This window comes from Equus caballus, chromosome 23, assembly GCF_041296265.1.
Source record: "Equus caballus isolate H_3958 breed thoroughbred chromosome 23, TB-T2T, whole genome shotgun sequence".
NCBI classification, from domain to species: Eukaryota; Metazoa; Chordata; class Mammalia; order Perissodactyla; family Equidae; genus Equus; species Equus caballus.
Window position 1 is genome coordinate 65,283,865 of NC_091706.1, and position 25,415 is coordinate 65,309,279.

General features: G+C 39.2%; 2 long non-coding RNA genes across 2 annotated transcripts in view; one reads left to right on the forward strand and one right to left on the reverse strand.

Annotated features, from left to right (window-relative positions):
- Window positions 1–9,019, reverse strand: part of LOC138920372 (uncharacterized) — a 29,628-nt gene extending 20,609 nt beyond the window's left edge. The window contains exon 1 of the long non-coding RNA XR_011431448.1: window positions 8,810–9,019. This is a non-coding gene — a long non-coding RNA (uncharacterized lncRNA). The remainder of the gene's footprint in view (window positions 1–8,809) is intronic.
- A 5,874-nt stretch (window positions 9,020–14,893) lies between these two features.
- On the forward strand, window positions 14,894–19,962 carry LOC138920443 (uncharacterized). The gene is made up of 2 exons (XR_011431615.1): window positions 14,894–15,088; window positions 16,921–19,962. It is a non-coding gene; the product is annotated as an uncharacterized lncRNA (long non-coding RNA).
- Window positions 19,963–25,415: the final 5,453 nt, after the last annotated feature.

Here is a 25,415-nt window from a genome sequence, read left to right on the forward strand (position 1 = left end):
TCTTTTTTTTAAAGATTCTATTTTTTTAGAGCAGTTATAAGTGTACAACAAAATCTAGAGGAAGGTACAGAGATTTCCCATATGTCCTCTGCCCCCACACATTCATGGTTTCCCCATTGTCAACATACTGACCAGAATGGCACTTTTCTTTTCTTTCTTTCTTTTTTTTTCTTTTACCAAGAATGAATCTACATTGACTCGTCATCATCACCCCAAGTCCATAGTTTAGTTTAGAGGTCACTCTTGGTGGTGTGAATTCTATGGATTTGAATAAATGCATAATGACATGTATACATCATTACAGTGTCATGCACAGTATTTTCACTGCCCTAAAAAATCCTCTGTGCTTTGCCTATTCTTCTGCCCACCCCCTGAAACTACCAATGTTTAATTGTCTCCATGGTTTTGCATTTCCAGAGTGCAATGTAGTTGAAATCACACAGTAAGTAGCCTTTTCAGAATGGCTTCTTTCACTTAGCGATGTGTAGTGACGTTTCCCCCATATCTTTTCATCACTAGATAGCTCATGCAAAAATATTTTTAGTGCTTTAATGTTCCATTATCTGGATGTATCACAATTTATTTATCTAACCACTGTAGAACATCTTAGTTGCTTCCAAATTTTTGAAATTATAAATAAAGCTGTTATAAACATCCATGTGTAGGTTTTTGTGTGGACACAAGTTTTCAATTCCTTTGGATGAATACTAAAGAGTGCGAGTGCTGAATCATATGTTAAGAGTATATTTAGTTTCAAAAAACCCCACCAAACTGTCTTCCGAAGTGGCTGTACCATTTTGCATTCCCACCCGCGATGTCTGAGACTTCCTATTACTTCACATCCTCATCAACATTCGCTGTTGTCAGTTCTGGGGTTTGGCCATTCTAACAGATGTGTAGCAGTATCTCACTGTTGTTTTAATTTGCGTTTCCCTGATGACGCATGACGTGGAGCATCTTTTCATGTGCTTATTTGCCATCTGTATGTCTTCTTCAGTGAGGTGTCTGTTAAGGTCTTTGGCCCATTTTATAATCAGGTTGTTTCTTTTCTCTCTTTTCTTCTCCCAAAGCCCCAGTACCTAGTTGTGTATCCTAGTTGTAAGTCATTCTGGTTCGTCTATGCAGGATGCTGCCACAGCACGGCTCGATGAGCAGTGCATGGGTCCATGCCCAGGATCCGATCCTGTGAACCCCAGGAGCCACCAAAGTGAAGCATGGGAACCCAATCACTTGGCCATGGGGCCGCCCCTCTGTTTACGTTCTTATTGTTGAATTTTAAGAGTTCTTTGTATATTTAGGATAACTGTCCTTTGTCAGATGTGTCTTTTGCAAATATTTTCTCCCAGTCCATGGCTTGTCTTCTCATTCTCTTGAGATTGTCTTTTGAAGAGCAAAAGTGTTTCATTTTAGTGAAGTCCAGCTTATCAGTCATTTCTTTTATGGATTGTGTGTTTAATGTATCTAAAAAGTCAATACCATTGCCAAGGTCACCTAGGTTTTCTCTTATACTATCTTCTAGGAGTTTTATAGTTTGTGTTGTACATTTAGGTTTACAATCCATTTTGAGTTAATTTTTGTGAAGTGGGTAAGGTCTGTGTCTGGATTCACTTTTTTGCACGTGGGATGCCCAACTGTTACAGCACGATTTGTTGAAGAGACCATCTTTGCTCCCGTATTGTCATTGTTGATATCCATAAAATAATTTGCTAGGGTTTTGATTGGGATTGTGTTGAATACATAGATCCAGTTGGGAAGAACTGACCTCACGACAATATTGAGTCTTCTTGTCCAAAACCATGGAGCGTCTCTCCATTTATTTATGTCTCTGTTGCTTTCGTTCATCAGAGTTTTGTAGTTCTCCTCAAATAGATCTTGTACATATTTTGTTAGATCTATACCTAAGTATTTTAATTTTTGTGATGCTAATGTAAATGGTATTGTGTTTTTAGTTTTGAGTTCTATTTGTTCATTGGTGGTAGATAGATCAGTGATTGACTTTCATACATTAACCTTGCATCCTGCAACCTTGCTATTATTGCTTATTAGTTTCAGGAGGGTTTTGTTGACTTTTTCAGATTTTCTACACAGACAATCATGTCATCTGTGAACAAAGACAGTCTTACGTCTTCCTTTCAACCTGTATACCTTTTACTTCCTTGTTGCATTAGCAAAGACTTCTAGTATGACATTGGAAATGAGTAGTGAGAGGGGATATTCTTGTCTTGTACCTGAGCTTAGTGGGAAAGCTTCAAATTTCTCACCATTGAGTATGATGTTAGCTATAGGATTTTTGTAGATAGCCTTTATCAAGTTAAGAGAGTTCCTCTTTATGCCTATTTTTCTGAGCATTTTTTTTTAAATCATGAATGGGTGTTGGATTTTGTCAGGTTTTTTTGGGATATCTATTGATATGATCATGTGATTTTTCATTTTTGGTCTATTGATGTGATAGATAACATTAGTTGACTTTTGAATGCTGCCCAGCCTTGCACACCTGGGATAAACCCTATTTAGTCATGGTGTATAATTCTTTTCATACATTTTTGGATTCAACTTGCTAATTTTTTTTGAGGATTTTTGCACATATGTTCATGAGAGGTATTGAGTTGTAGTTTTCTTTTCTTGTAATGCCTTTGTCTGGTTTTGGTATTAGGGTATTGTTGGCCTCATAGAATGAGTTAGGAAGTATATTCCTAACAGAATCATAATAGCATATTCTACTGAATGAATATGGCTGAGACAGTGATCGAATCCAGCTTCCCAATGAGTCTCAAAAAGAAGGCTGGAAAGGGAAGGCAACCTAGGAAAATGTGGGTGGCATTGGGGAGCCATGCATTTTTACAAAACTTGTTTAGGTGAGAAAAAAATAACAAAAGAGAAGAGACTTCTGCCTTCCGTCAACAAGCGGTAACCTTAAGACTAGGCAAAATATGTGAAGCAATGCTCTTCAGGAATTGGAATACAGAGAAGAAAATAAAAGGTGAGACCCAGGTTCATTTCTACCCACTTCCTAGAGGCCCTGTGAAATTATGGAATGAGGTGGTGCAAACACTGATTGGTGGTCTTGCTCAACTGAGAAGGTAGACGTTAAAATTTGGGTTGCTGCAGTGGCTGCAATTAGAGGACAGGGAACTGGAGAAGAAGGAGCTGCATGGTGAGGTATCTAGAAGTCTTCAAGAGAGTTCTCAGTGAGTTCTTGTGGAGAGCTTTGGTGTGCATGCACAGGGCAAAACACTGTGATGCCTAAGGATGAGTGGTTCTACCAGGCTGAGAGCTGAACGATAATGCCAGAGACTGCGCATGGCTGGTAGATGTTGGGGAACATTGCCCACCTAGGATGAAGAGATCTTGCTGGGCACCTTAGACATTTAACTGATCGCCAAGATGTGTGACACTTTAAGAGTAAGAACCATGATCTGGAATAAAAGCTATACCCTAGGAATGGAGAAAAAACTAAAAGAATCCCACCACAACAAATCATAAACTGAAGCCTGAAAAGAACTATAGAATATGCTAATAATTTAACTATTTTGTAGAACAATAATGACATGAAGCAAGACATAAATCAGAACATGCTTTAAATAGAGATGGAGTAATCCAGACTACCTATAATGTATGAATCACAATATATTGCACACAAAAAACAATGACTGTACATGCAAAACTCAGGAAAATGTGAGCCATAACTTAGAGGAAAGGAAGCCAACATTAAAATATGCTGTGATGAACCACAAATTGAAATTAGTATTCAAAGACTTTCAGATGGTTATTATAAATAATGTTCAAGGATTTAAAGAAATAGATGAATATAATGAATGAACATTTGGGAATCCACAGCAGAGAAATAGAAACTTTTAAAAAGAACTGAATGGAAAAGCTAGAATTTCAAAGCATATATTTTAAATAAAGAAAAAAAATTGATCAAGCTTAATAGAAGATAGCATACTGCAGGAAAACGGGTCCATAAACTCAAAGACAGACCAACAGAAATTATCTAAATTGAAGTACACAGAAAGAAAAAAGTGTTTTTAACACATGAACAGAACCTCAATGACCTGCAAGACAATATTAAGTAATTTAACATACCTGTAATTAAAATCATAGAAGAGGAAAAAGAGAGAATGGGGATGAAAAAATTGTTTTAAGAAATAATGGTTAAAAAAATCCCACATTTGCTAAAAACCATCACCCTAAATATAGAAGAATTTTAGCCACCCTAGGCAAGATATATCCAGAGAAAATCAACTAGGCATGCCACAAACAGCTAAAAAATAAAGATTAAAAAAACAAATCCTAAATGCAGCACAAAAAGAAAATGCACAGTGCACGTTGGGTAGTATTGCTGAGAATGATGGCTCCCCCGTTATTAGAAATAATGAAGGCCAGAAGACAATGGAACTTCAAGTGCTGAGAAAAGAACAGCTGCCAATTCTGTTTCTTGCAAAAGACTCTTCAAAAATGAGGGACGAGTAAAGATGTTTTCACACAAACAACAGCTGAGACAATCTGTGACCTGCAGAGATGAACTACATGGAATACTGAAGAAGTTCTTCCCAAGGAAGGATTTTTACCAGACTGAAAACTCTTATTTATACGAATAAGCAAAGAGTCATGAAAATGGTAAATATGTAGGCAAATGTGACTGGTTATCTTTTTTCTTCTTTTAAACAATTTCTTTAAAATCAACTGCTTATTTAAAGCAACTATAGCATTGAATTTTGAGTTTTAGAACTTCTAGAGAAGTAAAATATATGACATCAATAATGCAAAGAATAGGGGTAAATTAAGCTATATTTTTGTAAGGTTCTTATATTTTAAGTTAAGTGATACAATATTAATCAAAAGTAGGCTGTGGTAAATTAAAGATTCATAGTAACTCCTTGGGCATCAACTATGTAATATTCAAAGAAGCACATCTTAAAAATTAAAGAAGAAATAAGTGGAATATTAAATATTAACCAAAAAGAAAGCTAAAAAGTGAAAATAATAATGGAAGACAAACAAATGGGCAGAAATCAAATGAAATCACAACTATGTCAATAACTACATGAAAACAATTCAGGCTAATCCCTCCAAATAAGAAGTCAAGATTGTGAGACTAGATTAAAAAAATTTGAGACCCAATTATATGTTCTCTGTACAAGAGTCACACTTTAAATATAAAAACACAAATAGTTTGAAAATAAAATGATGGAAAAAATTTAACCTGGAGTTAAAAGCACAAAATTGCTTCTGTGATCCTATTAATATTACTGATATTAATTTCAAAACAAGGAACATTACCAGAGGTGTAAAAGGATATTTCTTATGAGAAAGGGGTCAATTCACAAGGAAGATATAAAAATCCTAAATGTTTTTGCACATAATAGTACAACTTCCAAATACATGAAGAAAATATTGATAGAGCCAAAGAAGAAATAGAAAATTCATAATCATAATTAAGAGATTTCAATACTCTTCTGTCAGTAATAGATGGATCAAATAATGAAAAAGAGTTAAAGTATTTATCATGTGACTAACACAACCAACTAGACCTAGCTGAAATTTATGGAATGTTTCACTAAGAGTAGTAGAATATACATTCTTTTCAAGAACACATGTTACATTCACCAGATAGGCTATATGCTGGGCCATGAAATAAGTGTCACAAAATCTCAAGATTGGTATATTACAGAACATTTAAAAGCCAGTGGCAATGAGATATACAGAACCGCCCCAAGTATTTAGAAATTAAGTTACATACTTATACAGAACCAATCAATCAAATAAGAAATTACAGTGGAAATTAGAAAATATGTTGAATTGAATGACAGTGAAAACATATAAAAATTTTGAGATGTAGCTAAATCAGTACTTAAAAGGATATGTATTGCTTTAAAAGCCTGTATTAGAAAACAAAAAAATGTTAAATCAATAACCTAAGTTTCTAACTCAATAGAAACAATAGAAAAAGAAAAGGAGATTATATCAAAGGAGAAGAGAAGGAGGGAAACATAATCATATGAGCAGAAAACAAAGAAATTGAAAATACAACATAAATTACTACTATCAGGAGTGAAAGAGGGAACATCATAACAGATCCTATAGACATTAAATATACGGTGGACTATTATGAACATTGTTATAAAATCAAATCTCAGCCAGTGAGTTAAAAATCTTAGATGAAAACAAATTCCTTGCACAAATCACCAAAATGGATGCAAAACGAATAGGTAAATTGGATAGACTTTTATTTTTTTAAAAAAATGGCCCTTCATAATTAAAAATGTTTTCATGAGTAAACTTTAGACTAGATGTTTTTACTAGCAAATTTTGATATTTAAGGAAGAAATAGTACTAAACTTAGAGAAACTATTTAGAAAATAGCAGAAGTAGCACATAAACATTTTATGAGGCCAAAAACAATTCCAAATCTTGAAAGTAAATTTCAAAAGAAGAAAATTACAGGACAATATCCCTCATGAACAAAATATTAGCAAATCAAATCCATCCATCCATCTGTCTGTCTATCTGTATGCCTACTTAAGATTAAACATATGTTTAGGGTTTACTCCAGGAATTTAAGTTTGGTTTAAAATTTAAAGACTAATAATGTAATTTGTTACATTAACTAAATAAAGCAAAACAACAGATGGTCATCTCGATAGATGAAGAGAACGCATGTGATGAAATTCAATGAAAAGTCATAGAAAAAGATTCCAGCTAACCAGGAATTGAAGGGGAGTTCTTTCATTTGTCAAGGTGCATTTGTAAAATCTTACAGTTTACGTGATAATTAGTGTTGATAAATTGAACTCTTTTCCCTTAAGATTGAAACAAGGCAAAGATGACCACTGTTGTCTTCTACTGAACATTTTACAGGAGATCCTAGCCAATGAAATAAGCTTAAAAAATAATAAAAGGTGTAAAGATGAGAAAGGAAGAAATAAAATGTTCTTTACCTGCAGAGAATGATTTTGTACATAAGAAAACTGTCTTAAGAAATTTATAAAAATGTGAAAGTGAGTAAATAAAATTTTCAAGGTCATAGAATATGAGGTCACAGGATATAAAATTATGAGTATTTTATATGTTGGTGACAAAAATTTGGAAAATAAAATAAAAAATTTTATTTACCATTTTATATCAAAAATATAAAATAGGAATGAATTTACTGGAAGATACACAGAACTTATACAGTAAGAACCAAAAATCATTGCAGAGAGAATTTATAGAATATTGAAATAACTGGAAAGATTTGCTAAGTTTGTGGATGAGAATACACAATATTGTTAACATTCCAGTTATCTCCTAAAGCTGTAGAGATTTTATGCAACCCAACTAAAATCGCAATAGGCTTTTACTTTGCTAGAAACTGAGAAGTTGATTGTAAAGTGTGTATAGAAATGCAAAGGATCTAAAATATCCAAAGAAATTCTGAAAAATAAGCACAAAATTGGAGGACTTATACTCTCTGAGTTAAAGGCTAACTATAAAGTTTTAGTAATCAAGATAGTCTGGTACTGGGGTAAGCAGAGGCAAAACGTTAAATTACACAAAATATAAAGTCTAGAAATAGACTCTCACATTTGTGCACAATTATTTTTTGACAAATATGCTAAGGACATTCAATAGAGAAAGATACGTTTTTAAACAAAGGTCATGGACCAACCACATAAATTTTTAGGATAAAATAAATTTTGATCCCATCTCATACCATACATAAAAATTAATTTGAGACCTGTAATATTCCTAAATTTAAAAGTAATCTATAAACTTGCTAAGGAAAACAGAAGAGTATATCTTCATGACTTGGGGAAAAGCAAACATTTTGTTTGCTCTATCTCAAACCCAAGAGAAATAAAAATACATGGTCAAAAAAAAAATACTTGTACAAGCATGTTTCTAATAGCTCCAAGGTGTTAAAAACAACACATATTTCCTTCAATAGAAGGATGATTAAATTCTTGTGGCATATATTCACCATAATGGAATATCACTCAGTGATACAGTCATGTGCCACATAATGACTTTCCGGTCAACGACGGACTGCTTAAACAACGCTGGGCCCATATCACATAGCCTAGGTGTGTACCAGGCTATACCAGCCAGCTTTGTGTGAGTACACTTTACGATGTCTGAACAAAGGCAAAATTGCTTAATGACACATTCTCAGAATGTATCTCCATAACTATACAAAAGAATGAACTACTGATACACACAACATGGATAAAACTCAAAAACATCACACTATGCAAAAGAAACCCAAAATGCATTAGAGTATATTAGCATAATTCCATTCATGGGAAATTCAAAAGCAGGCAGAAACGAATCTACAGTGATAGAAATCCGTAGCATTTGCCTATGGGAGGAGTGCTGGCTTGGGGTCGACTGGACAGGGGCACGTGAGAACTTTGCGGGATATGGAGATGTTCCTCATTTTGATGAAGATGTTGGTTATACGAGCAGAAACAGTTAATAAAAACTCGTTGAATTATATGCTTAATTCTTGTCCATTTCCCTATACATAAATTTTCCCTCAATAAAAATATTTAAAAATACGTCAGCTAACATATGTAAAAGATATGCATATTACACTTCACACAGAATATATACTCATGGTACCTAGAGACTGTGCAAATTTTACACGGAAGATAGGCAGGAGAAGGTAGCATCATTCCTTAGTCCACCTCACAGAATCATAAAGACTTGGAGTCGTCACTGGTTCAGAGTAATTCGGTATTTATCACATAGTGCATAAAGTCACAATCATAACAAAAGTCGAAACATAGAATGTTTCAAATACAGTAAAAACCTATCTCTCACTCACAGAATTTCCAAGTCGGTGCTCTTGATTGGTGGGTAGGTCCTCTCCAAGTGGTCATTCAGGGACCCAGTCTCTTTCCGCTGCTGGCTCTGCTGTTTTCAGTCTGTGGTTTTCAAGGTCACACTCCATGATGTCTCCATTCCAGCCAGCTGGAAGGGAAAACAGCTTGAAGAACTGGGCCTGGAAGGAGCACACAGCACTTCTACTCATGTTGTGTTTTCTGGAACACAGCCACATGGCCACCTACGATCGCAGAGGAAGAATGAAAATAGAAACTAGCTGCATGCTTAACGGGAAGCAAGTCTGGCGAACAGCCAGCCAGCTATCACGTCTGCGTGGAATGACAGGATCTGTGGTATGATAGCTCACGTGCCAAGAAGGGAGTTCTGCTTCTTTTTCCTCATTTTCTCCTTCCTTTGTCAGCTTCCATTGAGGAAAACGTGCAAAACCTACCCTGGATAAACCTGAATACCAAGTACCTATCATTTATTCTTAAATATGATGAAAGCCAAATTGCCAGGTATCTTCACGAAACCATCACATTTTATTGTGTTTGTTGGGAACAAGCACCCAAAAGAAATGGCTCCCACTCTATGAACCAGAGAGCCCTGGCATCCTCAGAAAAATGATCAAATGTCCACCGATCCACATGAAATCTCAGTAAGCATTGTCTGCAGACTATATAAATAACATTTTTCACACATTCATGTCCTCTTTTTTTTTTTTTTCAGAAATAGTAGCACATCTAGTTACTGTCTTACTGAAATCATAGCAGTTTTTGGTCACCATATATTCTTTCCATTGCTTTTTTTCATTCTAGAATGGAGTTCTTATATCAAAATGCTTGGGAAAAACATATTCTGGATGATTACCAGTTGTCACCATTACTGAGGCCAAAACAACAGACTGTTTCAAGAGAGGAGTTAATTCAGATTTTTAAAAAGTCAATCAAATTATTTCTTGGTATTAAAATCTTATAAATTCTTAAACTTTCAAAACAATTTTTTTCTGTAATGTTTTTTTCATTCTAAGAATTAAAAGGCATCAAAGCCAATTTCCTGTGGGGAGGCACCCACCCATCAGAGCAGGAAGTATCAAGACCCTTGAATCTAATAAAATCACAGATCCACCCTCTGGCCGGCCTCCACAGAGACTCTCTCTCTCCGTTTATCACTCATCGCTCTTTTTAGTTCTTTCTCAAGTTTTGATGTGAATAATATCGTGATGTGCATCCAACCTCTGAGGACTCTCTCAAACTGACCTTCAAACCAACAAAATCATCTTCCTCTCCAATACTCATTATCCCACCTGCTGTTTACGCGGCATCAAATCCACCAACTGGCAGGTCTTTACAATTAGTGTGTAGTAGTATGTCCTTCATATTATTAACTCTGGAGGAAAATACAACTTTACTGCATTCACACTCATATCTGCACCAGGAGGAAACATTACCTCTCTGAGGGTGAGTAGTGTGCAAAATCAGGAATCCAGAAAGTTCTGGAGACTTTGACCTTCCATCCAGTATCTAGGTTTCCCATAAGGCTGAGAAATTAGAATCTGGCTATGAAGAGAGCAGCCGTGGGAGACATTCCCCAAACTTTAAGCTTTTTAAAAAATGCCTTTCTTCTTTTGTCTCCTAAGGGAAATAAGACAAGTTGCTCTGTCCTGTAGAGAAGAGCACTGTTAGTATTTCCGCATCTTCGTTAAGAAAGGACCCAGTTGATGAAGGCAGGTTACAAGATGTTATGGTGCCGATGAATGCAACTGGGAAGAAACATTTCAAGGTCCTCAATGGCAGGCCCTGGCCACTGCTTCTTGCTGGATGTACAGACTCCTCTCATGGCAAATGTATGATGCTCAGAGTGGGTGACAGTTTTTGAACAAAAGAGAGCAGCCTAAGTATTAAATGAACTAACCAACGGTCATCTTGAGTCATTTGATTATTGAATATCGAGCTCACCTCTCCTTCCAAAAATAGCTGAAATAGGGGTTTCTACCCAACCACCATCTAACACTAGGTAGGATAATTGCTATTATTAAGTTACTTTTTAATCAAGTTCAAAATACAGTATATTTTAAAAAGTCACAAAAATGGCTCATTATCATTAGGCCTGAACTTCCTTAAAAGGGTTTAAAATGTTAAAAGCCTTCAAAATCAGACTTCTTTGGCATCCTACGGTGGCCAACATCATTGAGCTGTCTGCCTGACTCTAAGTGAATTACTCTAGCACGAAAGCTTATTTCGTCGCCTGAGTGAAAATGAGAAAATGCAGAGTCATCGGTGACGTTTTTAATCACTGAATGCTAAGGAGCAACGTGTCCCGACACTCATTGAATTACCTCTTGAAAGTCATCACAGACATTCTTCTCTCCCGAGGGCTGGGTTCCCTTTTGTGTCTTCAAATAGATTTTGGGAAAAAAGCCATCGTCATGGCTGTCACTGTTAATTAGTGTCTCCGAGCGCTGCTTCCTGCCCGAGGCACTTGCCATCCCCTGCCAGGCTCAGTGGGGACGGACGTGCAGACAAACCTCGTTTGCCCAGCGTGGCTCTCATGCTTGGATTCCGTGCCGGCCTTTTGGAGAGAACTCGTCAGCGTCCCCAAGCAGGAGGGGAAGTCAATTTTCTACGTGCTGAGATCCTCACCTGAGCTGATCTTGGAGTGAGGAATCCTCACCTGGACACAGAATTCTACAAGAAAACTGTGAGGTGAATTATCAGACAGCTTATAAGTTACTAGCAGTGAAAACACTTCCCTTGAGTGATCCTTGTAAATCTATTTTTATTCAATGTCGTTTCATACATTCCTTGTTGTTAGTTCTTTCCCCTGTCTCAAATATGCCGTTGCTTCTCATGAGAAAACGACTTTCTGAGAAAAACAACATGGCAGTCTCTCCAGACCCAGCAGATCGCTTTTTAAATTTATGGTTATAATTATTGAAATTCTTTCCGAGGGCGTCTATAGACTCAGACATACTAATGTGCCAAATCGAGCCGCATTTTTCATCGGATGTATTTGATGGGCATCCACGTATTGCTGTGTTCCCTCATTCCATTTCTCCTTCTCCTGAATGGGGATTCACCCCAGAAGTGGATGTGAGACGTGTGAGGCCATCTGTGACCTTCCCAGGACCTCTCCGTCTGCGCTGGGGAGAGAGGAAGCTTCAAGCCTGAGATGGGGGATCTGGGAGCTGCCAGCTGTCAAGGTCCTTCCTGAAGGAGAAGTCATCTAGAGAGATGAAGGTGACAAGGGGAGAGACTCAGAGAGGACAGAGATGACAGGCTGGGGCTCTGGGGGTTGACAATCGTTGGTAAGGGGGGAATCCCCCTTTCCAAAGCATGCTAATATCAGGGGACAGTCCGCCTTCTATGTCAGAGCATTTGAATTGGGTTCCATCCTATGGCTGCCCTCATCTGCTTGGAAACCCAATGCCTGTCTGGGCTGGAAGACTCCATCCAAGTCTTTGTAGAGCTGAATCCCTCTGTTTTCCATCCCGACCTGATTAGTGATTATTAGAAACAGATAATTGCTCCTATAACTTGAGCTGTGGCTGTATGCTAGGCACAAGACTAAGTGCTTCCCGGGTATCACCACACTGAATTCTCACAGTGATGCTGCGAGGAAGATGTCATCATTTTCCGCTTTTCAAAGATGCAGAAGTTACTCAGGCGAGGTGCACCACGAGGGCATGCCCAATTCGAAACCAGGCAACCAGATGCCAGAGCCGCATTCTTAACTTCCCTGTGGAGAGGATCTGGACATCTCAGTTGTGGGCTGGGGTAGCCGGGAGGCCCCCAGGAAAGGGGTGGCAGAGACACGGGCTATTCCTTATTCATCTCTCTCTCCTTGTTCTCTGCCTTCTTGAAACCAAACCATTGGCTGCGTGGGCCGCATCTGCTTTGTTTCAGTGGCTTTCTTGTTCACAAAATATAATTGGAAATCTCTTGCTGTTTTACCTAGGAAAAAAATTGATTTTTGAAACCATAGACCAACTACAGATTTTTTTGTAGAAAACTACTGAATATTTATTGCTTTCGTGCAGAACGATAGGCTGACAGTTCCCCGTATGCTCACTATCACCGGGCATTGACATAAAGAACTGCTTTCTCAAACACCCACGGAACACTAGCAAGGCTGTCTGCCCGGTGACATTCACGACGTAACTAACATTCACACTTTCTCTCACTTCCTGCTATGGAGGAACGAGAAGCTTTGTAAATGACACTTATTAAGTTATAGACTTGAAATTTTTCTTTTTAATCTGTAGGCTCTTTGTTTCAAGTCTAAAAGTCAGAAATTAGTTTTGCCCAATGGTTAGACTGCTGGTGCTGCTTCTTATTAGCTGTGTGGCCTTAGCAAAGTTGTTTAACCTCTCTGAGCTTTTGCTTCTTTAGCCGTAAAATGGAGATAAGAAAAGTGTCACACTGTATGGTTGTTGTGAGAATTAAAGAGTGACACCAGCATGAAATAAGTGGTGCCCTGCCTGTTGGTGATAAACAGAAGCCACTGCGGTTGTTTGTATTATTAGCTTGGCGGGTTATGCCTGCAGACCCTTGCCTTGGCTTGCAGCTGCTCCTCTGCATACACTCTGACATTTCTTGGCTGATGAGAGCCTTCGTGCTGGGCATGGGGTGGGGACAGCCTTTGGGGTGGTGGACAATTTGCCCCCTCTTCTCAGCTGGCAGAGAGACAGTGAGATGGAAGAACAGAGATGCGTTGCCTGGATCCTACACAGAGTCCCCGAGAGCTAGTCCAGAGAGGGCAGGAGGAGGAGGGTCACGGGGTTGGGGTGGGGGGTGTTCCTCTGCTCCCAGGGAGGCTGAACAGACTGTAGGTGGAGCTGTCACAGCAGGGAAGACGTCTGGGGCCATCTGAGATGTTCCATTGTCAACTCCTTCTGTAATGTCAACAAATAGTTTTCAGCTCCCAGTACCGTCCCGGGACTCCAGAAGCCAGGCGGCATCCCGGAGAACGGCTGGGCGGAGCATGGGCTGCAGGAATTGGCCCCGAGGGAGGCACAGGCCCCCAGAGACCATTGTGAAGGACGTGGGCCAATGGATGTGGAGATCTAGTTACACTTTCCAGAAAATAATATGACCCAAATTAGCTCAAGTGGGAAAACGTCTTAAGAGAAGTTGTAAAGGGGATCCAAGAACGCCCCTGGAAGAGCTCCAGGTCCGGCTGGGGAGCGCGCGCTGCGGCCTCTGAGGAAGGCCTGCTTCCCAGGGCCAAAGCTGGTCTACACCACGGGAGAAAAGGTCATCAACGCAGTCGACGGAGTTTGATGATGGTGGTTCATCTGTAACTATACGAAAAAAACCAGAAAAATCTTATCTGAGACGTAAAAAAGATATAAATACATGAGGAAAATGATCACATTTCTGCAGGGTACACTGAATCTGGCAGTGCTCCCCAAACTGATAAGTTGAATGTAATCCTAATCAAAATTCCAAGAACATTTTTATGGAACTTGACAAGCTCCTTTTAAAGTTCACATGAAGGAGAAAATATAGAAGATTAGCAAAATAAATAATGAGGAAAGAAAAATAAGGGGTGCCTGCTCAGCAGATAGCACAGCATATCATGACACGTATAAAGAAATAAGACTACAAATATAAGGCTGGAATAAATAAATAATTCAGGGAACCGAATAGAGAATTCAAACACACACACAATAAATGCATATAGTGTTGAATATGCGACGTTGCTTTCTGAATTGATACTATGAGTTGTAACAAAATTGCTTTGTATTATCAGAAAGTTTGTAGAGAATGTTAATACGTATTTAAGGTTTTGACAGTAAATAACTTCCAACTGCAACTATTGTAGGTCTCTGAAAGTAGCACAAAAGCTTTAAAGAGGCAACGTTAGCAGCCTGTCTCTTTTTCGTTTACTCTAAATAAACACGTAAGTCTTACAACATGGAACGTATTATGCCAGGCTGTGTTTGCTCTAAGTGACTTTTGTTCCCTGGGCCTTTGACATTTTAATCTTTCCAAAACATTTGTGGGATAGGCAGAGAAAAACACCTCCCTTTGATAATCCTGGGGAGAGAAAAAAAAATCTCCTGAAAATGTCCTGATGTAATGGGTGTTTGTCTGCGGAGTGTCAACAGAGACACATTAAGGCAACCATTGAACTAAGAGCAAAGACAGGATGGGGCAGGAGAACGGTGATCATAGTTTTGATGCTGAGATAGAGAAAAGCAGATGTATATAACACCTAGCATTTGTTCAAAAATACGCTTACCAGTTGTTTCCAAGAAAAGCGAATGGATCATAAGGTATGCTTTATGTTAGACGACACAGATATTGAGTCTTAAATTAATTTAGAAATGTTTGTTAAGATTCAGAGCTCCGCTTTTCTGAGAGAAATCGTGGTCTTGTGTGTGAAATCTCGATGGCCAGAGTCCTAGAGGAGGAGATGGCTTCTGCTGAGGCAAGGAGGCAAATGCAGCCTTTGTTTAAATTTTGTGAGATTTAATGAAATCGAGGGAATGCAGAACAGCCTCCTGAATCTGATCTCTGGAGCTTTTCGTCTGAGTGAAGTGCTGGTCTTTAATGTACAGCAAATATTACTCGATGCACTCTAACCAGAGATATTTTTCTGGAATATTGTTGGTTTATACTTAATATGTAGAATTTCAAGGCAGAAACCAGAGCACGGCCAGCCCCAGGAGCTGCCACCCCTTCCCACTCTGCGTGCGCTAACTCACCTCCAGGAGCCACTCCAAACACCGTGGAGCAGTTACGCCTGTTTTTGGACTTTCTAGCTCCTGGTTTTTAAAGCCTCTGCTTTAGAAAATAAGGGATGTGTAGACTGACTGATGAAAGAAGAGAACTGTGGTCATGGATCTGGACCTCGGGGCCAGTGTCAGACGGGGAGCTGTGTTTACACTAATTAATTGTCGTCTTTCGTACCCTCTACCCTCCCGGGAGAATCCTCAGGGTGGTTAACCTTCTAGGTGTTAACCACCTAGGGGGCTGTCCTGGCCAACATCCTCTGCAGTGGCCAGGTAAGCCAGGGGACCTTGTGTGCCCTGACAACACCAAGAGAGGAGGCCAGGAGCAAAAGAGCAGATTGCACCGGAGATTTTCCCAATGGCCCCTCATGCCCACCCTCCGCCGTTTCTCTCCATCCTGCTGTGTGTCCTGGGAGCTGACTCTATGCATGCCATCCCCAGGGTCCTCGCACTCTGGCTCCCACGAGTGTTTTCCCAGTGGGAAGGGCTGGCAGGTGACAGGGAGCAGGAGGAAGGAGAAATGGGGAATTGATTCCCCCAGAAATTTCCCAGCAGAGATGCCGTTAAAGAACGAGTCATTCTGACACTTGTAAAAATGGTCAGGAGGATGTTTTCAGGGCTATTGCAATATTGTGAAGAGTATTGCAACAGGGCAGAGAAATCAGGCCCAACTCCTACTACAGCAAGAACGAGGCGGGATTCACAGCCAAGGGGCAGGTGGGGAGCGCTCAGTAAACGGAAGTGAGTAAGAGGCACCATCAGGCGTGGGAGCATTCTTGCTAAACTGGCCCAACTACGGGAGTCTGGGCAAGGAGAGGGTCTTTGTCCGTGCCCACCGAGGGCCCCTCTGCCGGCTCCTGCTCCCTGCCCTCGCCCCTGGGGCCTTGGATGGGGTGGTTCCCCACCATTACACAACCTTGGTTTCTGGTTTTCCTTAATCGGGGCCATACCTTTGTAAATAGCGCCTAATACATTCCCCCCCCCCGTGGAGGAACTCTTCTGATACCATTTCTCCTCCCCCACCCCCAGCTGCAGCCAGGCTGACCTTCTTTCCCTTGCTGGAATATGCGTCACCTTAGTGGCTTGCATTTCCTTTGACCTGAAGCTGCATCCCCCATTCGTCTCCCCACCGTCTTCTTTTCATTCTGGTCCTGACTCACCTCCTGGACCTCCCACCAAATTACATTTTCCAACCATACTTTGTTCCAATATCACATTTTAGTTTCTTCTTAGTGCCAATCCCCATCTGAAATACATTAGTTAGATATTTATTTACTGTATTGGTTAGGTTTCAGTTGTGGACAACAAAGTTCACGTTACCATTTGTAAGCAAAAAAGAGATTTTGTTTTGCCTTGTATGCTTTGGTTTACAGAATCTCAGAGAGGCTTAGAAAACACAGTTTGGTTGTTTCGTGGCCAGAAAACGTCTACCCAGAGACCTGGTCAACCTCGCGTGGAGCTGTCGGTGAAAATCCCACTGCTACCGCCACCTGGGGCTGATGAGGGCAGAGACCAGACGCAAGGTTCTCCACTGGAGCCACAGCAGTGACGAGACCTCCAGACTGTTCTCCCAAAGGCACAGGGCCCTGGCCTCCTAAAACTCACTTCCACATCCCGGGTCTTTCGCAATGCTGAGCTAGGTGCAAGGGAGTCCGTGAAGGGGTTACAGGTGTCCCAGCCTCTCCTCGGAAGGCCTCCTTCAAGGGGCTGACACGATGTTGAGAGAGCCGGCTGCAGTTTCCGCCCCGCTCCTGCCTGTGAGATCTACGCTCTCCAGACTAGCAACTGCGTAGACGGTGTTACCACTGAATGTTCAGGGACTGGAGTAGTGCTGCTGTACCCTGAGTGAGCAGTTAAGTCTTTGTGGAATAAATTGATTTTTATCTACACAAAGGGACCATACCCTATGTTTTGCACTTTTGTCCTTTAATAATACATCTTATAAAAGTTTCCGTATATCAGCACAGATAGATTTACCATATTATTTTTAATAGCATACACAACAACCATTATATAATTGTGCCATGATTTTAAAAAACAGCTCCCAATTGTCAATTGCTATTCATTTTTTTTTTTTTTCTGCAGAGGAAGATTAGCCCTGAGCTAACATCTGTGCCAATCTTCCTCCAGTTTATCTGTGGGTCGCCACCACAGCATGGCTGATGAGTGGTGCAGGTCTGTGCCTGGGATCTGAAACCCTGAAGCTGGGCTGCCGAAGTCAAGTGCAGCAAACTTAACCACTATGCCATGGGGCCGGCCCCCAATTTTTTTTAATGCTGAATTAATGATTTAATGGGAAAACTTGAATTCGTGTCTCATCAAATACATCTTTAAGATAAATTTGTTTGTGTAATTGCTATCTGAAAGTACGTGCGTACATAAAAATATGATAGTATTGCCTAATTTCTTTTAGTAAAATTATGCTGTTGCTGAAAGCACTTAAGAGAACCTAGCCCCTCACATTCATTTTTTATTGTGCTAGATACACGTTACATAAAATTGACCATTTTAACCATTTGGCAGTTTAAAAGTCAGTGCATTAAGTATGTTCAGGATACTGTGCAACCATCAACATTCTCTAGTTTCAGAACATTTTCATCACCCCAAATGGAAACCCCCTACTCATTAATAGTCCCTCTTTTTTCCTCCCTCCCTCCAGTCCCTGGCGACCACAGATGCATCTGTCTCTGTGGAGTTGCCAATTACGGATATTTTATATAAATGAGACCTGGCTTCCTTCACTGAGCACAATTTTTTCAAGGTTTATGAATGTTTTAGCACACATCAGTATTTCAGTTCTTTTTAGGGTTTAATAATATCCCACAGTTTGGATAAACCACACCGTGTTCATCCATTCATCAGTTGACGGGCACTGAGTTGTTTCCATCTTTTGGCTATAGTGAACAGTGCTGCTACGAACCGTTGTGTACCAGGTTTTGTTTGAATTATTTTGTTTTCACTTATTTTGGGAACACATCTAGGAGTGGAATTGCTGGATCATCTGGTAACTCTGTTTATCTTGTTGAGGAACCATCAAAATATTCTCCACAGTGACTGCATCATCTTACAACCCACCATCAATGTCCAGGAGTTCTAATTTCCTCACATCCTCCTCAGCACCTGTTGTTTTCCATTTTGTTGATTTTGGCCATGCTAGTGGTGTGAAGTGATTTCTCACTGTAGTTTAGACCTGTATTTCTCTAATGATTAATATGTTGAGTATCTTTCCATGTGCTTGTTGGCCATTTGTACATCTTCTGTGGAGAAATGCCTATTCAAGTCCTTTGTCCATTTGTTAAATTAGATAGTCTGTTTTTTGATGCTGAGTTTTAGGAGTTCTTCATATTGTCTGGATCTAGACTCTTACTGGATATATGCTTGGAAAGTATTTTCTCCCCTTTTCTGGTTGTCTTTTCATTCCCTTGATGGGATTCATTGATGCTCCCTCAATTTTCATTTTGATGAACTCCAATTTATCTGTTTTTTCTTTCGTGGCTTGAGCTTTTGGTGTCATATCTAGGACACCATTGTCAAATCCGAGGTCATGATAATTTACCGCTATGTCTCCATTTAAATTTTTATGGTTTTAGCTCGTTTAACTTATTTTGAGTTAATTTTTGTATATTGTGTGAAATAAAGATCCAAATTCCTTCCTTTGCATATGGATATTCAGTTCTTCCAGCACCAGCTGATGAAGAGACTGTTCTTTCCTCCTTGAGTGGTCTTGGACCCCTTGTCAAAAATTAACTAACTGTAAATAGGAAAGTTTATTTCTGGACTCTCAATTTATTCCATGGATCTATATATTGACCCTGACACCAGTACTGTACAGTGTTGATCACTGTGTTGAAACTGGAGACTATGAGCCCCCCAACTTTGCTCTTCTTTTCCAAGATCATTTTGATTATTTGGGGTAGGTGGGGAATCACATAAACTTTTAAAAATTTTCCTATTATGCTAAAGTCAAAAGTGTGTGCACAGTGTTGTTGTAATTTTTCATTTGTTTCATTATATTCTATCCTAGCCATCTTTTATATAAGTAGGGACCTGTTCTAGTGTTTTTTTCATAAAGTCCCTGTTCATTTTTATTTCTCATTTTTCTATTGAGTTGTCAGTCTTTTTGTTACTGATGTGTATGAGCTCCTTACAAATTCAGAAAGTAACCTTTTTGGCTCTCATGTGCACTCTTTCCCTTGTTTTTGTTATTCTTTTGACTTAGATGTAAAAATTCTTTAGTTACAGGAATGCTTGAATTTTTATGATTTCAATGTTATAAATATTTCCATTTTAACCTTCTCCATTCTGAGACATAAAAACCAGCAATGTTTTCTGATAGGACCTTCATGGTTTTGTCTGTTGCCTTTAAATTGTTGATCCACTTGGAATTTATTTTGGAATAAATCATGATATAGCAATTCATCTTTACGTTTTTTCCCAAAAGATGAGTCAGTTGGCCTGGCATGAAACCCACCTCCTTATCATGTATTATCTTTAATACATTGATTTATATTGATTAATTTAAAAATTTCTGAATGAAGTATGACACATATGCACAAAAGGCTCACAGTCACAAGTACACAGCTCAAGGAATTTTCACAAAAAGAACACATCTGTGCAACCAGCCCCAGATCAAGTAACAGAACTTTATCGGCACATAAGATACCCCCCACCTCCTTTCACAAGTCATTTTTCCCTTAGGGTAAACACTACTCTGATGGTTAATACCGTAGCCTGGTTTATACAAATGGAATCATACAGAATCATACACTTGTGTACCTGGCTTTTCACTCAATGTGATGTTTGGAGATTCATCCATCCTGTTGCGTGTATTGTCGTTCATCCCTTCTCATTGTTGCACAGTATTCCACTGTGTGAATACACCCAGTTTATTTATCCATTCTACTGTTGATGGGCGTTTGGGTGGTTTCCAGTGCAGGGGCTATTACAAACAGCGCTGCTGTGGGCATCCTCGTCCTACGTACCTTCTGTTGAACTCATGTGTGCCTTTCTGTTGGACGTGGTGTCGCAGAGTCATAAGGTGTACATGTGATGAGCTCTAGTAGAGGCTACCAGACAGTTTTCCAATGAGGTTGTACTAATTTACACTCCCACTGTCAGTGTACATGAGTTTCAATTATTCCATGTCCTCGTGGACACTTCATATTGTCAATCTTTCCATTTTAGCCAGGATGCTAGCTAAATTACAGTGTTACACTGAGGTTTTAATTTGCGTTTTCTTGAGGAGAAGTGAGCTAATGTGCATTTTCTTGTTTCTCGGCCTTCAGATATCTTCTTTGGGGAAGTGCCTCTTCATTTTCTTGCCTATTTCCTTATTGATTTTACGGTTTGTTTATATATTCTTTCCGTTGTCAGATAGATACATTCCAAATATCTTCTTCCACCTGTAGCCTGACTTTTCCCAGTCTTATAAAGTGGATTTTTTGATGTAATCTTTGAACTTGATATGATCTATTGATTTTTTCGTTTATGGTTAATATTTTTGTGTGTCCTTATTAAGAAATCTTAACCTAATCTAAGCCCATCAAAGTAATCTTCTCCTTCTTTTTTTTGCTTTCTACATTGAGATCTGCAATCTATCTGTAATTGCCTTTTCTTTGTGGTGAGGTAGGTTCAAGATTTATTGTTGTCCATACTGATATCTAGATGGTCCACCACCATTTATTGCAAAGCCTATTCTTCTCTGCTTCATTGCAATGTCTTAAGTGTCACTTTGCTTCTGGACACTATTTTGTCCTTCAGTGAATTTGTAATCTTTGCACTAATACCTGTTGTTACTTTAACTGTAGAAAATTTAATTAAATTCATAAAAGGTCTTGATAAATAATAGTGTAAGCTTTGTCTTTTTTCAAATAGAAATGCAACAGAATCTCCAAGAAATTGTAATTAAACAGTGGCTTTAGCAAGATCTCTGGATACAAAGTCATATATAAAAATTATTTTGTCTCATATCAGCCACAGACAAATTGAAAACAAAATTTTAAAAGTATTTTTTCAGCATGGGGTTTCAAAAATCATCAAATACATAGAAATAAATCTAACAAATGACTTGCAAAACCTCAACACTGAAAATTTTAAAACACTTTTGAGAGAAATTAAAGATGACCCATATATGTTGGGAAGGAAAAGTTAACGGATTGAAACACTCACTATCGTAAAGATGTCCATTCTGCCCAAAGGGATCTACGGATCAGGTTCAATTCTAATAAAATTCCAAATGTTTGTGTGTGTGTTCATGTGCACATGGAAATTGACAAGGAAATTCTAAAATTTATATGGAAATATGAAGGGCCAAGAATAAGGCAATTTAATTTATTACATTAAAAAAACTCATTACTATTTAAAGTTCATATTTATTTTCACGTTTTATTTGATATTGCCTTTGTTTTTGTGATGTTTCATGTTTTGGTTATTAGTATTATCTTATTGTAAAAAAAAATCTTTACACAATGAGAATAGTATAAGTGCCTACATGTCAAAATATTGGAAGACTCCTGGGAAGTGATGTGGATCTGTCTCTCACACACACACACACGCACACACGCACATGCACACACACACACACTTTTTTTGAGTAGGTTGTGGGGTAGCTCTTTGACGATTATCTCAAGTTCTTAAATTATTTTTTCCTGCTGAGAGTCTGTAATTCTTCTGGGGAAAATTGTGTTAACATTCTCCTCCTGCAAATTATCCATATTTTTAAATGTGCTTACATCAAGATTTATAAATTAAATTATTACAAATCTCAAATTTTGTTTTCAAGGTTTCTCTTTAATTAAAAAATTTCATTGAGGGATGTTTGTTTCCGCCTTAGTTAGATAAACTTGTGATTATCTTGTAAAAATTATTTCTTTCAAGGTGCAGATTTTGGATTCAGCGGTCCATTGTACGGGTCCATTGTGGGGAATCAGCCCTGCCCTGGAACCACTGAAGCACAGCTGGTGGGGGGTCTTGCAGAACGTCCTCTGAGCCTCCTGGGACATGAGAGGGTGGGAGCCTTGTGAGCAGCTCCTGCAAGACCATTTCTCAGGGTGTCCCTGTCTACCAAGGAGGCTGGCACGAAGCAGCTTCTTCCTGCCACCTGGGTTCTGACGGGGGTCGCGCTCTCTGCCTGGTGGCCCATAGGTTAGAACTGCGGGCTGTAAAACTGCCAGCAAAGCCCGGCCTTTGTTCCTCAGCGACAGGGAGTCCTGGCACCCATTTCCAGTTGTCTGATCCTTTGGTTTCCCTGTTGCCCTGTGCAAGGGCCGAGGAGCTGGGGCCTGGGACTGCCCTTTCTTCATCGCCCATGCAAGTCATAAACTGCCTGAATCTTTTAAATAGGACTTGTGATTCTTTATCGGATGAATCTGTCAAGCTTGGTCTTAGCTTGGCTTTACTCTTTTTAAATATTTTATTTTAAAATTTTTATTATTACTTCTTCCTGTTTCTTTTGTTTGTTTTTTTAAAAGATTGCAAATTATATTTAAGGTTTAATTTCATTCAGCTCCCTCATCTCATATGGAAGCTATAAACCGTGTGTTTTAAGAATTTTCTTCTGAGCACAGTGTTAGCATTTCTTATCAGGTCTAATATGTTTTATTTTCTTTATAATTGTTTTCTAGATTTTGATCTCTTCCTCAACTCGGCTGCTATTTACATATTTAAAAGTTTCTAAGCCATCTTTCTTCATTCTTTTTGTGATTGCTGTTTGGTTATCTCACACTGTGATCAGAGAGTGTGATTTGTACAGTTGAGATTTTCTTTTGATTTTTTGCGATTTTTCTTTGTGTTTGTATGGTTAGATTTTGTCCACATGTCACAGATGCTGGAAACACTCTCATCCTTCTGTTCAGAATGGTCTCCTCACTTGTTCCTGTCTATCTGACTCACAGCTGACAGTGAAGGTCCCCAACGCTCTCCCTGCTGTGCTGACATCAGTTTCCCCTGCGCCTGTTGTCCCGGAGGGTGATGAGGGCTTGGCTTTGTTACCGATTCTGAGCCCTTCTTGGTCTTGCTTAACAGTCTCTGCCTTGAGTCCAAGCTCGCCAGATACTATCATCTCAAACCCTACTTCTCCTTGGCTGGGATTTTTCGACTATGTATCTGTGGATCCTTCTACTTGTAAACTCTGTTAGAACCATCAGAGAGAAATGACTGTTGGGTATTGATTTACCGCACCTGTGGCATTAACTGAGTTCACTTTACTCGCATATATACATACACATGTAATTTCACCCACAGGAATAAACTTCATGCGTAGCTGTGACCTATTCCAACTCCCACCCTCGTTCTCAGTCTGATGCTTCTCTTCCTCTAACCTTTCCCTTCTGTCCAAACCAGGTCCCTCTCCCCACGCGGAGAACCCTGATGACGGCCTCGTATTTCTCTCCCAGATTTTCCCCACGCCGCACACCCCCTACGGACACGCATCCCCATCTACCTCTCAGGCTGTGTCTGAGTCTGCACTGACACCCATGGCCCTCTGCGCGCCCCCTCGTGGTCCACGCCCGCCTTGGCCCACGCATGTCTCCTGCATCTGCACGTCCACATCTCTGAATTCCATGTCTTTTCAGTTTTCTCTCTAACTTCTTAATTAAGTTCTTAGGGGATTTCAGTGTTTTTAAGAAAATTTTAAAAAACTGTATCCACTTTGTAAAATTGGTTTCAGTTGGAGACTTGGTCTGTCATTGTTAGAAACTAAAAGCTCTATTTTGGAATTTAACTTCATGTTAAATTAATTTTTATAAAATTGACACGTTTATGAAAACAAGTCTTCTTATCCTTTCCACCTGTTTATTTCCTATTTTGCGTCCTCAGTAACATGGCATAATTTTTTTTTGTATATAGGCCTTGTGGCATTCCTGCTAAATGCATTCTTACACATTTTAAAGATTTTGTTGTTCTTGTGAATTTGCTGTTTATATACGTTTCTTTTTCTAGTTACTTACTAGAAAGAGCACGCTGATTTTTGTTTCTATCCAGACAGTTCACTAAATTCATAATGTTTACCTGGCGAGTTTTGGCTTGTCCAGGATGCTCTCATGTCACCAGCAAAGAGAAGCAGTTTTCCCTCTTACGTTTCCATGTTTGTAAAGTTGTGAAAGCTTCGTTATAGTCATTACGACTGCTCAGACAACCTGGAAACCTCATGGGTACCAGGGGCTTATAACTCAATGGTTTTGTGGTTTTGTTATTTAGGGTATTACGTCATTTTGGTATTTACCATGCCATTCTCATGTTTAATAAGTTTTGTTCTACTCTCACTACTAAGATTTTGGTGAGAACTTTTACATCTATGTTGATAATTATTTCTGTACCACCACTCTCTCTTGGAATTAGAGTCCTGTCGACCTTACCAGACAAAGCAGAAGCCTCCTTTCCCTGATCATGTCTTGTCTGTGGATGTGTCCACAAAGGTGGCCCCACGCAGTGCGGGTCCATGGCCCCATCCTTTCATTGAGGGTGGTTCCCTTTTCTCTGTCCTCTGTGAAAATTGGTCTTTCTCTTGGGTTGGTTTGAGAGTTTTATATTTTCCTAGAAAGTCACTTTTTTTCTGCAGTTATTTAAATTTGTTGCATAAGATTGCCTGTTGAATTCCCTTATGATTTGATTGATCACCTTTATTCCAGGGAAGTCCTCCTAATATTACTCCTAATCTTGTACATTTTTTGCTAACTTACTTCTTTCATAATCGGGCTCATGTGGGGTTAGTCTCCCCTATGTGGCTTTATAATTTTTCTTTTTCTAGATGAGATTTTCCTAGTTTACAATATCGATGTTACATATACTTGGTCTAAATCTATCATCTGCTTTTAAGCTTCCTTTTTCTATCTTTTGCTATTTGGCCGATCTTTGCTATTTTAGAGTT